Raw genomic sequence first — 13,443 nt, forward strand, 5'->3', positions numbered from 1 at the left:
CTCTTTGTTTGTACATGATAATGCCTTGTATTTTTAATGAATTGGAAATAAATGCTGAATTGAATTTGTCTATGGTTTGTGCGTGCTATAAACTTTGATGGAGGCTAATTCCGTTATTACTTGTCGTAGAAGGTTGATCAAGGTATCAAAATTATATTATCGATGCATTGATTATAAGTAAATGGTGATCCTATGTTCTATAGTGCAGCGGGAACGCTTAAATGCTTAAAACGACCTAAATCATATTCTCCTTTGGTCAAAAAGTGATTTTGAGCTTTTTAAAAATTTGACGCGCGCGTAAACGCACGTCGTGACGTTTACATGACCTTTAATGACATGGGCAGTTGATCTTTGACCTGTAGTTAAAGTGATGTAAATATTGTTAATATTTGATAAATGATAATGAAGACATGATTGATAATGGGATTTTATAAAATAGCGTCTAGATGACGTCATGATGACTTTTTGACCTTGAACTTGTTTTATACACATGACATGATAAATCCCAATGTCTGATGATATATTGAAGATACATGTAGTTGATGACGTAGATTTCGAGATTTTGTGTTAACAAGAAAAGGGCGGACAAATAAAAATAAATGAATAAATAGATAAATAAATGAATAAAGAATAAAAAATAATGTTCGTACGAAATTAATAGTTGATCTGTATGATTGCTATAGACGAAATTGAATGATAAAATCATGCCGTTGCGAGAACCGAAAGCCGATTTGTGGTAAAAAAAAAGACCGTTTCGCAAACATGGAAAAATAAGGGCATTGTTCATTAATAAAAAATAAACAACCATTTATTCTGATTAAAACTTTACAAATTTTTAAAGTAAGAAGAAGGAATATCCTCGAAATTGAAAGAAAGAAAAGTTAATATCAATGCTATACTCTCGATTTTTGCCTGGAAATCCTAAATTATTTTCTTTATGTTGTTTTGTCACTATCATTATTATCTATTTATCTAGATGCAAACTTCTGGATGAACCAAGGACAGGAAACGCTCCGGAGAGCTCTCAACCGTCAAGACATTCGTAGTATTGCTAAGAATGTGATTTTCTTCTTAGGGGATGGGATGGGCATCACTACTACCACTGCCGCCCGTATCTTTAGGGGTCAACAAGCAGGAAAACCCGGCGAAGAGGGATCGTTAGCATGGGATCAGTTCTCACATGTGGCTCTTTCTAAGGTAGTTCTACAGATATATTAAAAAATTATCTGGGTACCGTAGGCGAAGGATTTGAAATAATTTATCAGCAACGATTTAAATGGAACATTAATTTCAGCTTATTTAATTCGCGGATTCCAGAATTCCTGTTACGATTCATTGGTAAATCCTTTCTGCAACATGCCACCAAAGAAATCTCTGAATTCAACTTCACACGGACAATACAAAGATCAGGCCCAAAAATAGGAAAATAAAGAAATAGAAAGAAAAGGCAGGAAGAAGGGAAGGGATAAGGGATGAACGAATGGGGAAATAAAACGGAGACGGACAAGAACTTGTACATGTAGTAGATGAAAACGATTTCGTCAAGTAGGAGATCAACAATAGGGGGAGAAATGAAAAAAGAGAGGTAACGAAATGGAGAAAGAGACAAAAGTAACATAAATGAAAAAGAAAGAAAAAGGGTCGAAGAGTTGAGAGAAGGGGAAAAGAGATTTAAAAAAGGACAAAATCGAGGCTTTTTCGTAGAATGGGGCACCCCGCTCCAGGTATATTTTCAATTTTAGAAAGCGCAGGTAATTGCAATTACTTACATGTATGTTCAGTGAAATCAATCCGGATTTATCACTATGAACACATTAGAATGATTTATGATTAAAAATAAAAAAAAAAACATTTTAAAAAGTCATAAATATATTAAATATATATATTATAGTTGTTTAGACGAAAGTTTATCACCTTTATAATGGATGCACTTGCTGGTGCCTACCTTGCATCCAATGCCATTCAACCCAGTCCTAATTTTTTTCTGTACTGGCAATCGTGATATTGACTTTATTCTTGATTATGCCCTATACATTTAAAGTAGAAAAATAGTTCAGTGGCCCTTCTATAGGAAAGCAATATGTTGTCATTTAATAATCTAATTGTGCATCATGCTATCTCATTCGCTTATACATAGACTTACAACACTGATCAACAAATAGCAGACTCGGCGGGATCGGCTACGGCGTTCTTCTGCGGAATCAAGACGAGATCGGGATTGGTTGGACTAGATGACAGTGCTGAAAGGGGTAACTGTGAGTCGGCCAAAGGTGCACAGGTTGACTCAATCCTAGTACAAGCTCATCGGGCAGGTACAACAGAGTAAAATGTGGCAACGGCTGTTCTAAAAGGACAAGTCCACCCTCTCATATAAAAAAAATCATTTGAAAAAAACAAAAATCAACAAGCATAAAACTAAATATGTAACACAAATCGGATGTAAAACAATAGATTAATGACATTTACTTAATTACAAAACAGAGAGTTGTATGCGCATACCGGTATAAAGTATGCATAAAATGGACTGATGTCGTCACCTAATCACTACGTTTTGGTATTATATGGACCCCCAAGAAATTTTTTTTTCCCGTTGTCCTGTGAAACGTTTCATTCCTCCCTATATAACGTGTGGAATTACATTGCTTTGTTAACATTTTATGGTTCAGTCAAAATAGCCCTTATTTTCAAATATGAAATAATGTATAATCAAAAAATAAAAACAAAATAATTAATGAGTGGGGGGACTCATCGATTCACTTGCATGTCACCGATTTGTACGAATAACTGTTTTGTGAAAGAATAAGCCCAAACTTTAACATGAAATATTTTTTTTACAACCGATTTTGATGATCTTTTTGGCGTTTGATTGATTTTCATCTGTTGCTTAAAATCACCATTTCGATGCTTTCCATTCTATTTTGTTTCATTTCCTTCTTCTCCCCCCCCTTATTTTCTATTGTTTTACTACTTTAACAATAGTTATAGGGTGGTTTTCCCCACCTCTTTTCCCACTCTAGGGCGATTCCATGCTAGAAAAATCAGCTATTTTCGCAACATTTTTTCTTAAACCTATTGTCAAAACAAACTAAGAATTTCAAATTGTTTTGTGGTAACATAACTAGAGTACTAGTGGATAGACATGAAAAAAATAACAACCAAAAATATGCTGTCCATGGGTGAAAATCCCGACCTTTCGTTTGAGGACGCGTACGCTTATTTAGAACTGTAGTTCATTTTGGAAGAGACTTTTGGGCCCGTCGTCATGGTCGTAAAACTCCGTCCTGTAATGCAAATTGTGTGACATGAGATTTTTTTTTTCGTTTCGCATCTGGAACGGAAACATTCAATCTGTGTTTCGTGTGCAAAATTCTGGTTGCTACTATGGTAACAGCGATATATCTGATTTAGGACGACTTTCCAAATCCAAATTTGGTTCCTCCCAGAGCTCGAGAGGCCGCCCGGAGGACCCACTTCCATTGAATGGTGGATGCAGGCGCAACCACACGTAAAAAGGGAAAGAGTGGGTAAGTACGTTACGTATAGGCCTATGTAGCGTTATGAGGGTGTGAGAAACAATGATTAAAATACTGAAGGATATATTTCCACTACTTGTAGGGTGTCACAACCCAAATACTTGTTGAGAGATGCATTTTCATAATCTGGAAAAGACCTTCCCTTGTTTAGGGTGCTTTTCGAAACCCCATGGTCACGCCTGGTACCAACTCATCAATGGAAGTGTACCCCCCGGCAAACCCCCATTTCTGCGGAAAAGTAAAACATACTGCCCATTACATTGTGTGCTAGAGGCATATTGTTTATGTAGAAGGTGCAGGCAAAAGAAAAAAACTCCGCAAATTTAGACGGTTTATGGCCTGTTGCATGCTGTGTACATGTCAACGCATGGGAAATGATTCGGCTTGAGAGGTGATCTGACTCATGGAATCAATTGCCAGTGATCCACAAATAATGCACATTAAATGCAATATCGATTCGATGGACTGTAATGATCTATATCTAACCCTTAATTCGTTTTTTCCTTTTTCCTTACTCAAAATGTACTCGATTTGTTTGAAAAACCACTTTCTTATCCATGTCATAATCTACATTTCGCATGTCCCCAGCCAGCTGGAGTCATAGCCATGATACAGGTGCAGTCCCGCCGCGAGCTTAGGCAGGCAAATGGCATGGCATGGCATGCTGGTATCGTATGAAAGAGCTTTGCACACGAAAAGCAAGATCTATAGGGCCTGTAACACAAAGCTTGGCAATGATTGTAAAACAGTTTTCTACGTTTGATTGTATTGACTGTAATGTACAATCAATCTAGAAATTCGAGTCTATGATTAATCGTTAACTTTTGAGTTACCCGACTCTAATCTCGCGTTGTAGAGATTTGCGAAAGGTGCCCAATTGTTGCGTGTCGTACGGGACATTGTTTTAGTCTCGTACGACACACAACATTATTGCCCTCGGCTATAATCAAATATTTTGTTTTGGTAAACAGTTTTTTTCACAGACTACCCACTATTACTTTATTATTGACCAAAATGATTTTTCATTCTTGAAGCAATCAGCTATAAGAGACTAGAAATTGTTGACAAAATGTCCTCAACGACACGTATGGAATCGCCCTCTAGCTATTTACCCTGCTCACAGAGGGAACATTTTAGCGATTGTTATGCGTCCTTTTATTTGACGATTTCTTTAATATCAAAGGTAAATCTACCGGAATAGTCAGCACGGCCCGTGTAACACATGGGACACCAGCAGCTACCTACGCACATTCGCCCGAGAGAGATTGGGAGAACGATAGTGACATTCCTCAAAAGGAAGCAGAAACGGGATGTAAAGATATCGCACGACAACTAATCGAAGATAACAACTTTATAAACGTAAGCTCTACATTCATTGGTATTGTTAAAAGTACTTACTAACTGGTATATTACGGAGCTAGTTAAGAGCAGGCAGTTAATATATCTTTGGCAATATTATTACTCTTTCTATTTTAGTACAGACATACTAAATATGTCTCATTATCATATAATCGTCTCTTTTTCTGCAGGTCATTCTTGGGGGAGGTCGAAATCAGTTTTTACCAGATGTAGCCCTAGACCCAGAGTACGGCTCTGAAAACGTGACTGGTCTGCGGAAAGACGGCGTCAATCTGGTCAAATATTGGCTCTCAGAAAAGGGATTGTCTGCGAAGTTTGTGTGGAACGAAACAGCATTTAAGGAAGTCGATATTCTATCAACAGAATACTTACTAGGTATTTTTTTAAAATAAACATCTTCTGTACCATGTTTACGTTGTTTTTATACATTTTCCCGTAGTTTCCGACCTACAAAACCACACACCAAGTTTAAACTTTTGACCTATAACACGTATACAGTGTTATCTGCTATAGGTTTTGAGGAAAAAAATCTAACTAGGACGCTGAAAAAACTCCTGAAGGACACTTCATACATGTAGGTTATAATGCTGGGTATGTCGAGTATAAACTATGTGACAATGCCCATGGCGTTTTTAGTCCTGTAGTTAATATCGAGTGTTTGTTTGCCGAATGATGAACCTGGAACGGAATTACTTGTCTGGGTAACCATGGTAACCTCGAGAAGTTCAAAGGATGCAAACTTCTCGGCCAATATTGTCTACTTTACATGTTTTACCACACACTAGCATCATTGAAAAAACAGATGGCATCAATGCTGTGACCTCAGTTATAAGCAATACAGGTTTATGAACTTAAAGAGAGCCACCACACTTATGTTTGTATTGTGATTTAATACTCCCAGGTCTGTTCGAACCAGGATTTATGAAATTCGAGAGTTTGAGAGCAACTGACAAGAGTGGGGAGCCCTCTCTTGTCGAGATGACACAAACAGCGATTCGATTGCTGAGCAAGGACAATGATGGATACTTTCTCATGGTTGAAGGTACCCGTGAAGAGTACCATACTCTTATTTTATTCAGGGTTAATTTATTCCTTAATGAAACAGCCACACCGGAGAAACCAACTCCAAATCGGTCGATGATATGCCAAAGAAATTAACATAATGTATTTGGTCATGTCGGTATCTGCTTTGCTGATCATGCTCATTCATACAATGCTTTAAGAATGGATTTACAGAAGACAAAGCGAGACTATAAAAACATAATTCAATTCATTTAACTGGAAACCATTATCGTATATATCACATTATCATAAACTAGACATTTAGTTTGCCTTGATATGGTCTTTAAGGTATTTGGGTGTTATCGCCATTTTAATGACGTCATGACATATATGAAGGTCAAATAACACATTTGACCATATCTATGATTCCTATTCTATCTGAATAAATACTGGTAATCAAATCAATGTATTTTTGACCAGCTGGACGAATCGACCACGGCCACCATTTGGGGAAAGCATACCTGGCTTTCCAGGATACCATAGCCTTTGATGAGGCAGTTGCCAAAGCTGTAGAGATGACAAGCATCGAGGATACCCTCATCATCGTGACTGCCGACCATGGCCATAGTTTGAGTTTTGGTGGGGTTGCTAGCCGAGGAAATGCTATACTTGGTAAGCTGTCTATTCTTAATCGCCATAAAGGTTTACGCTACACCATGTTTTGAGTTCTAGTGGATAGAAGAAGTAAAAAACGGATACGCGATGAAGTGTTAGAAGTTAGAGTATGCTTTTCTGAGATGAGTCAAATTCTGAGGACTGTGAACCGGAAAAAGATGCGAGTCTTAAAGGAAACCAAAATCCAAGACGAGAAGCAAACTTATTGGAAAGAGTAAAATGAGAGGAACAATTAAAAAAAACGTTTCATCAAAACTAGGTATGAAATAAGCAAGTTATGGGAGTTTGAAAACTGTTGTTGTGTTTCATATGGGCATCCTCAAATTGGCAAACGTGCTTCAAAATGGCTGATTTTGTGGACAGCTCTTCATTTGTTTTGTACACAAATCTTTAGATTGTCCTTATTATCTTTCAAATGGCATCTTGCCTCCTTCTGAGCACAACATATGTCAGGGGGACATATAATTCACACCACATATATCAAGATTAGGACGAGATAATGTGAAATATGTAAAATACTGGGGAAAATCTGAAAATTTGTGTATAAAACAAATGGAAAGCTGTCCAAAAAATCAGCCATTTTGAAGCACGTTTGCCAATTTGAGGATCCCCATAGAAAGTACAACAAGACGTTTTAAACGTCCATAACTTGCTTATTTCATAATCGATTTTGATTTTTTTAATTTTTCCTCTCAGTTTACTCTTTCCAATAAGATTGCTACTCTTTTTGGGTTTTGGTTTCCTTTAAGTAGCTGGCAAGACTAGAACAGGTAGGGTTGAGTTGGTAAAAAAGAGTTGTAGATCAAAAGATAAAACTCGATATTTGGGGCTGGATGTTTGTATTCTGAACAGGATATTTCTACCTGCTTCATCTATCCACGTTTATTCGTCCATCTCTAGGATTTAAAACACATGACACATGGCTTTCCATACCATTATGTATACCTAAGATATATCATTGTTTCATTTCATACACTTGAATGACAGCGAGCTTTCATTAAGAATTTGTAAAATATATAAACATTTGTTTTTATTTCATATCATTTCGCTTAATCATCAGGTTACGATGACAGAGACAATGGCACAGATGATCTTCCATACCTGACCCTGACTTACGCCAATGGCCCGGGGAGGAGTCAAGATAGCTGAAAGTTATTTCCAAACAGGGAAACGACCAAATCACTTCGATTCAGACTACAGTAAGATCCCCCTTTATAGTTATTGTAGTATTCAAAAGAAATAAAATCCAATTTATTTTTTTTCATATATTTTGGAGAAAGAAAACTTTAGGTGGATAACCTGTTCTTAACAGAAAATAACATACCGAAACTACAGTCCAAATTTGGCTTGCGAAAAAGAAAATCCTACGTTGAGTTTTTTTCTTCAAATAGTAATATACCTCTTCTGTATATATCTCGTATTTACTTTTCATTATTTTATTATAATTTGTTATCAATTTTACAGATGCCAACGATTTTTTACAAGACGCTGTTGCGCCATTAAAGTACGAGACCCACTCCGGCACTGACGTAGCGATCTACGCGCAAGGACCATGGGCTCACCTTTTCCACAGTACGCATGAGCAGAACTACATCGCGCATGTTGTCCGTTACGCAGCATGCTATGTTCAAGGGATTGAAAATGCATGCACACGTTCGCCGGAAGAACTCCCAATGTGCACTGGGCGTGCGCATGCCATATATGCTACTAGTTTACCTTATACACTTCTCCTGATTGTTTTCACGTGGCTGATGGGAGGGAGACTTTTCACTATCAATAACCAACTGCATTTGCCAGGCTGTTATATCGTTTTGATAAATGTATACAGATCAAGTCCTAACGCTAAGACAATTTGCAGACTACTACCTGAAAATTCTGATACAATAACACACCTTTGTTGTTTTTCCTCACAGTGACTGAGAAAGAAAGAAAGAAGTAATTGATACAAAACAACAAACACTGGATGCTTGTGATACTAACAAGGTTAATCGTTGATCTCCTCCAACCAGTGATGCAAACTCCAACCCATACAAATCATCAATTTGGCACAAATATTATGTATGATTACATAAATCATGGAGTTGATTATTAAAAGGCACTAGTTACAATTTTAGCTCTCTTTTTTAAACGACTCTTAGCGTGAAGGTTCCTTTTGTCACCATCTGTAATATGAGGTATGATGTGAGAGTGAACGCCCGAAAATGCACTCAAAAACCCAAATTTAGTCCTCCTAAAGTAATACCTATACAAAATATATGATCGGCAACACTTAATTTTCAACACCTCAATTTTATCCATTCGCAAAACACCCTCCCTTTTCAAGACTTAATTCCAATTCCATTTAATAACATTAAAAAAAAATTTCAAAGACACACAGTTAAGTATCGACACTCTAGTTAATTTCATGAAAAGGGGGTTGCAATGACGTTCACTGCAATTCATGTACGATAATGACATCATTGGCATCATGATTCATTTATTGCAGCCATGTCTTACTACCTAGGCGTAAATCAAATTTTACATCATAGTAAAAAATATATCCTTGCTCTTGATTATGCAAGTCTAAATATAATTATACCACATAAAATGGTGTCAAATTATTTGGGAGAAAACACTCTTTCAAGGAATATAACTATGCCATTTTTCTCTTACTCACACGGTATAGCACAAATATGTTATCTTCATCAGGAACTATTATACATGACTAATTTACATGTAAGCAACCAGTAATCCATGTAGCAAGTACGCCATATACTCTATGTAGTAAATGATCTTAAGAGCGAATTTTAACGTCACTTCCATCTGGTGCATTCTTCTTGCAGCTACAGTCGCCTCACTCAAAAAAAACAGCTACCGCCCCCCTCCTTCCCCCAAAATCTGATTGTTATAAAATGTTTAATAGGCAAATTAAAGTAAATGCTGAAAACATTCAACAAAATCGTATTTTAAATAAGTCATTACAAGTTTGCTCAATTCCACACATCAGTCATATCCATATCCTGCTCGGTGTGCAAATGAGGTAACAGATGACGTTACCCAGTGACATATTTTTAAACTATTCTTCGCATTGTATTAAATGAAATATGAAGCGAGTGAGTGACATCGTCGATTCTCTAATTTGCATAATTAGACCTACTGTGTGACACATTTTTCATAACTTGTAGGGAAAGATACTTTTTAACGTCATAGGTGTCATATACATCTGAAATTGATTTTTTTAGTGTAATAGTGTTTATGTTTTCTCCTTTTATTCAGATCTTTTTTCCCCCTTTCCGTCACGTCTTAATAGTAAAACTTCTGGCCTAGTAGAGCAATGTGTCTAATAATGGTAGATTCAATTCCTTTATGAAGCTTTCAACTTATCCCAGTTTCTTCGTATGTAGGGGATGTTTCCTTAATCATAACTCTTGATACTAATAGTTGTTTTTTATATATTAAAGGGGTTATTAATGTTCTGTGTCGTTATAATTTCATAATTTTGATATTCCGATTATGAAATCCTGGATATTATATTTAAATAGATATATAAGGCTGGGGTATTAATCAAATTAGACACATGCAGTACTACTGCAGGCGTCCATGTGTAACAACCCGTACACACCTTTATTTCTGCCTGTCAGTTCTTCTTTCATCAATGGCTCTCCACCAAGGAACCGACACCATTCCTGTAGTTCATTGTCACCGGCAATCTTCCCTGGATCATCTGCCAAGTAAATGGTGGCTTTTGAGATAAGTATATCGACATGTATCGGTACATAGGTTTCAATTGTACCCTACAAAAAATAACGACTACAAAAACAACTACAACATCAGCAAAATATCAGTGTACATGCAAGCTAACGGATTTTTTTTTTTTGAGAAGCGAATATTCTCAATTTTCATTTTTAAAAAGATAGTGAAAATCGTAATCTTTATTCGTCATGATCACCTTTCCAGTATGTATCAGTTGGCATGGTTGGGGAGAGATCTGTTCTCACTGGTCTTCTTCTTCATCATCATCTTCATTGGAGTATATTAAGAATTTTCCTGATGGAGAAAGATAGTATTTGTCTCCTTTTTAGATGGCTTGGGATCTGTTTGGAGGTTTGGTTACTCTGAAAGATATTGGGTTTGGTTACTCTGAAAGATATTGGGTAAAATGGCTACATGAGGGGAATCTTGGGTCCAACCAGCATTTAGGGATTTCTTTGGGGCATTTTTATTCATCCGGTGTGATAAAAAAGAAGTCCATTCTAAGGTAATTGCTGCCTATTTTAAACTTACTGGACATTAGATAAAATACTGACCCAAATAGGTTGGACTCATAATTACCCACTTGAGAAATATACAGAACATGGATCGCGTTGTCAAAAATATGAGGCATTGTTTGTGCAGTTTGGTATTCTTTTAAATGTAAACTACATCATAAACTTTCCTGCAGTTTTGTGTGATTGGATTTAGAGTTGGTAAGTTTTGAGACGTACCATAATGGTAGTTCACAATTTCCCTAACGTAGTCTGATATTGAATTGTAGAGAAGCAATGCATTATCACGATAGTGGTAGCCTGGTAGCACCTCTGGATCCGCCACACCCCTTTCACTCAGGTCAGCCAGAACTTCTAGTAAAGGAATCATGGCTTTGCTAATAATACAAAATATAGATATATATATATCCTCAACAAATAAAGAAAAAAAAACGAAGAATAACCCCGAAATGTTTGGTTGCTAACTGCATGCTTCCTCAGCGATGACAAAAGAATATAAAAAAAAATGTAACAAAATAAAATGCAATTCGGAACTAAACGAAAAAGCGTAAAACCTACTCACACTGTTTATAATAGTATGTTATTCTATATCATCCTATTTTTATAGTTCTTTTTTGTATTGGTCAATCAAATTTCCTAAGTATTTAATTGCATTAGTTCATATACAAACATTTGGTACCTCTTTCTTTTTAGTCCGATATCTACTCCCAACCAACAACCCTAAACTGTTCTCTCTAATGCGACCCGCATTAGAATGTCTTTTCCATTGCCTTATGAGAATAACACAATGCAACATTCTTAACGGTGCAGTCTGGTAATATAAGCTCACTTGTATGATAACATACTTAATTAATACTAACTACTATACGAAGCAATCTAAAAAGGCATTTTTTGTTCTAGCCATTTTTTAAAGGCACAATGGCTACAGAACAGCATGTAGTTCCATCCTAATTTAGTTTTATTGCATAAAACTAAAAAAAATGATTTACTTTTTAAACTCCACAATGATCCCTTCCTACTCCTTGAGCATTTGTCTTTATACTGCTCGCCAGAATAGATAGCATACACAAAATGACAGCATATCTCGTCTTTGATTGCGGGAACTTAGCTGTGCCTTGCAGGCCTATGTGTGAACGCTGGGATAAATTATTTCGTAGTACATAACGTTTCCGGTGAATCTATATCTCTATATTTTCATTAAGTGTTCATTAATCCGTGAAACGATGAATAATGACACTCTTATCAATAATAAATGAAATCATATTCGATCATTTTTATCGATATAAATGTGTGAAAAAATCAAATTAAAGCAAATTTTAACCTGTGTTTACTCAACCGTGAAATTTAGCCAAAAAAATTGTATCGTCTTTTCGAATGACTATTTTTCATAATTGTGGAGTTCGTTCCAATATGATAGAGTGGAATCTAACTCGTGATACTTGGCTTGTGGCTTTTGAAAAGTGACAATTTTGCCTTCTGGTGGTGCTCACTGAGGCATGACGTAAGATACGACCATAAAATTTACTCAGAGGGTAGCTTATAAAATTACCTACACGCCCATGTAAAAATATATTAAAAACTCGCATTTGTTCGGAAATTATTGATGTTTGTTTAAGGGGGGACTTACTTTTTTGTTGTGTATAGATGGGAAAGCGCCATCACCACTAAACACAACAATCCACCATGACCACCGGGTAAATTGCGAATGAGTCCGCTGCACCCAAGCCCTCTCACCACAATGGTTTACCTTCATTTAGTCCAATGTCATCCCGTCCATCAGCGTTTTCTAACAACCATTTGGTCCAATAAATATTTGGTCCAATCATCATTTCGTCTTATCACCAGTTTGTCTATGAAAAAATCGTCTCATAAACCAGTTGGTCGATTCGATTTATTTTCATTCATTTTGCCCAATCTTATTTATTTTGCCCAATTAACACTTATCCAATACGACCAAATGGTACGTGGACTAAATAGCTACTGGACCAACTGGTTATTAGACGAAATGATGAATGGACGAAACGGCAATTACATGTAGACCATGTGGATATTGAACGAACTGATGGTAGACCAAAATGATAGGAGACCAGTTGACAATCAGATGAATTGGCATTGGACCAAAAAAAAACGTCCCCGTGCTTCACTATAAACTCAAAGATTTTCTAATAAATTACCCCATCATTCATCAATGGGAAATGTTAGTTCATACTTACATCGTCTTTGACAGCATATGTTTCAGTTGGCGGAAGGTATCGAAGCTATAAAACAGGAAACAAATCGGAAATCATGGTAATGTTATTCTGAATTTGAAGGCCTTTGGAATCGGTAAAAAAACACTTTTGAGGCAGATACAGAACCGCGAACAAGGAAACCAATGGAAGGTGTGATTTGTTTTTCAGCAATTGTCGGATGCTATTTGTCCAATATTGAATTAAACTTCAAAATACAACAGTGAATATTTATAATTGATAGTGAGGCTTGTGGAAGTAAACATTAAAATGGGGGTAGTTAAGATTAGAGCAAAATTTCTACAGGAAAAGGGAATTTATCATAGTATAAACCTCAAACGAATAAGTAATATGGGAATTGTATTATCATCTCCATGATCTCTAGTTGACTTGGCCTTGCTT

General features: G+C 36.3%; 1 pseudogene; it reads left to right on the forward strand.

Moving 5' to 3' along the window:
* The first annotated feature begins 936 nt into the window (after positions 1-936).
* LOC121427897 lies at positions 937-8,508 on the forward strand (annotated as a pseudogene).
* The last annotated feature ends 4,935 nt before the right edge of the window (positions 8,509-13,443 follow it).

The sequence above is a fragment of the Lytechinus variegatus genome, chromosome 14 (assembly GCF_018143015.1).
Source record: "Lytechinus variegatus isolate NC3 chromosome 14, Lvar_3.0, whole genome shotgun sequence".
NCBI lineage: Eukaryota > Metazoa > Echinodermata > Echinoidea > Temnopleuroida > Toxopneustidae > Lytechinus > Lytechinus variegatus.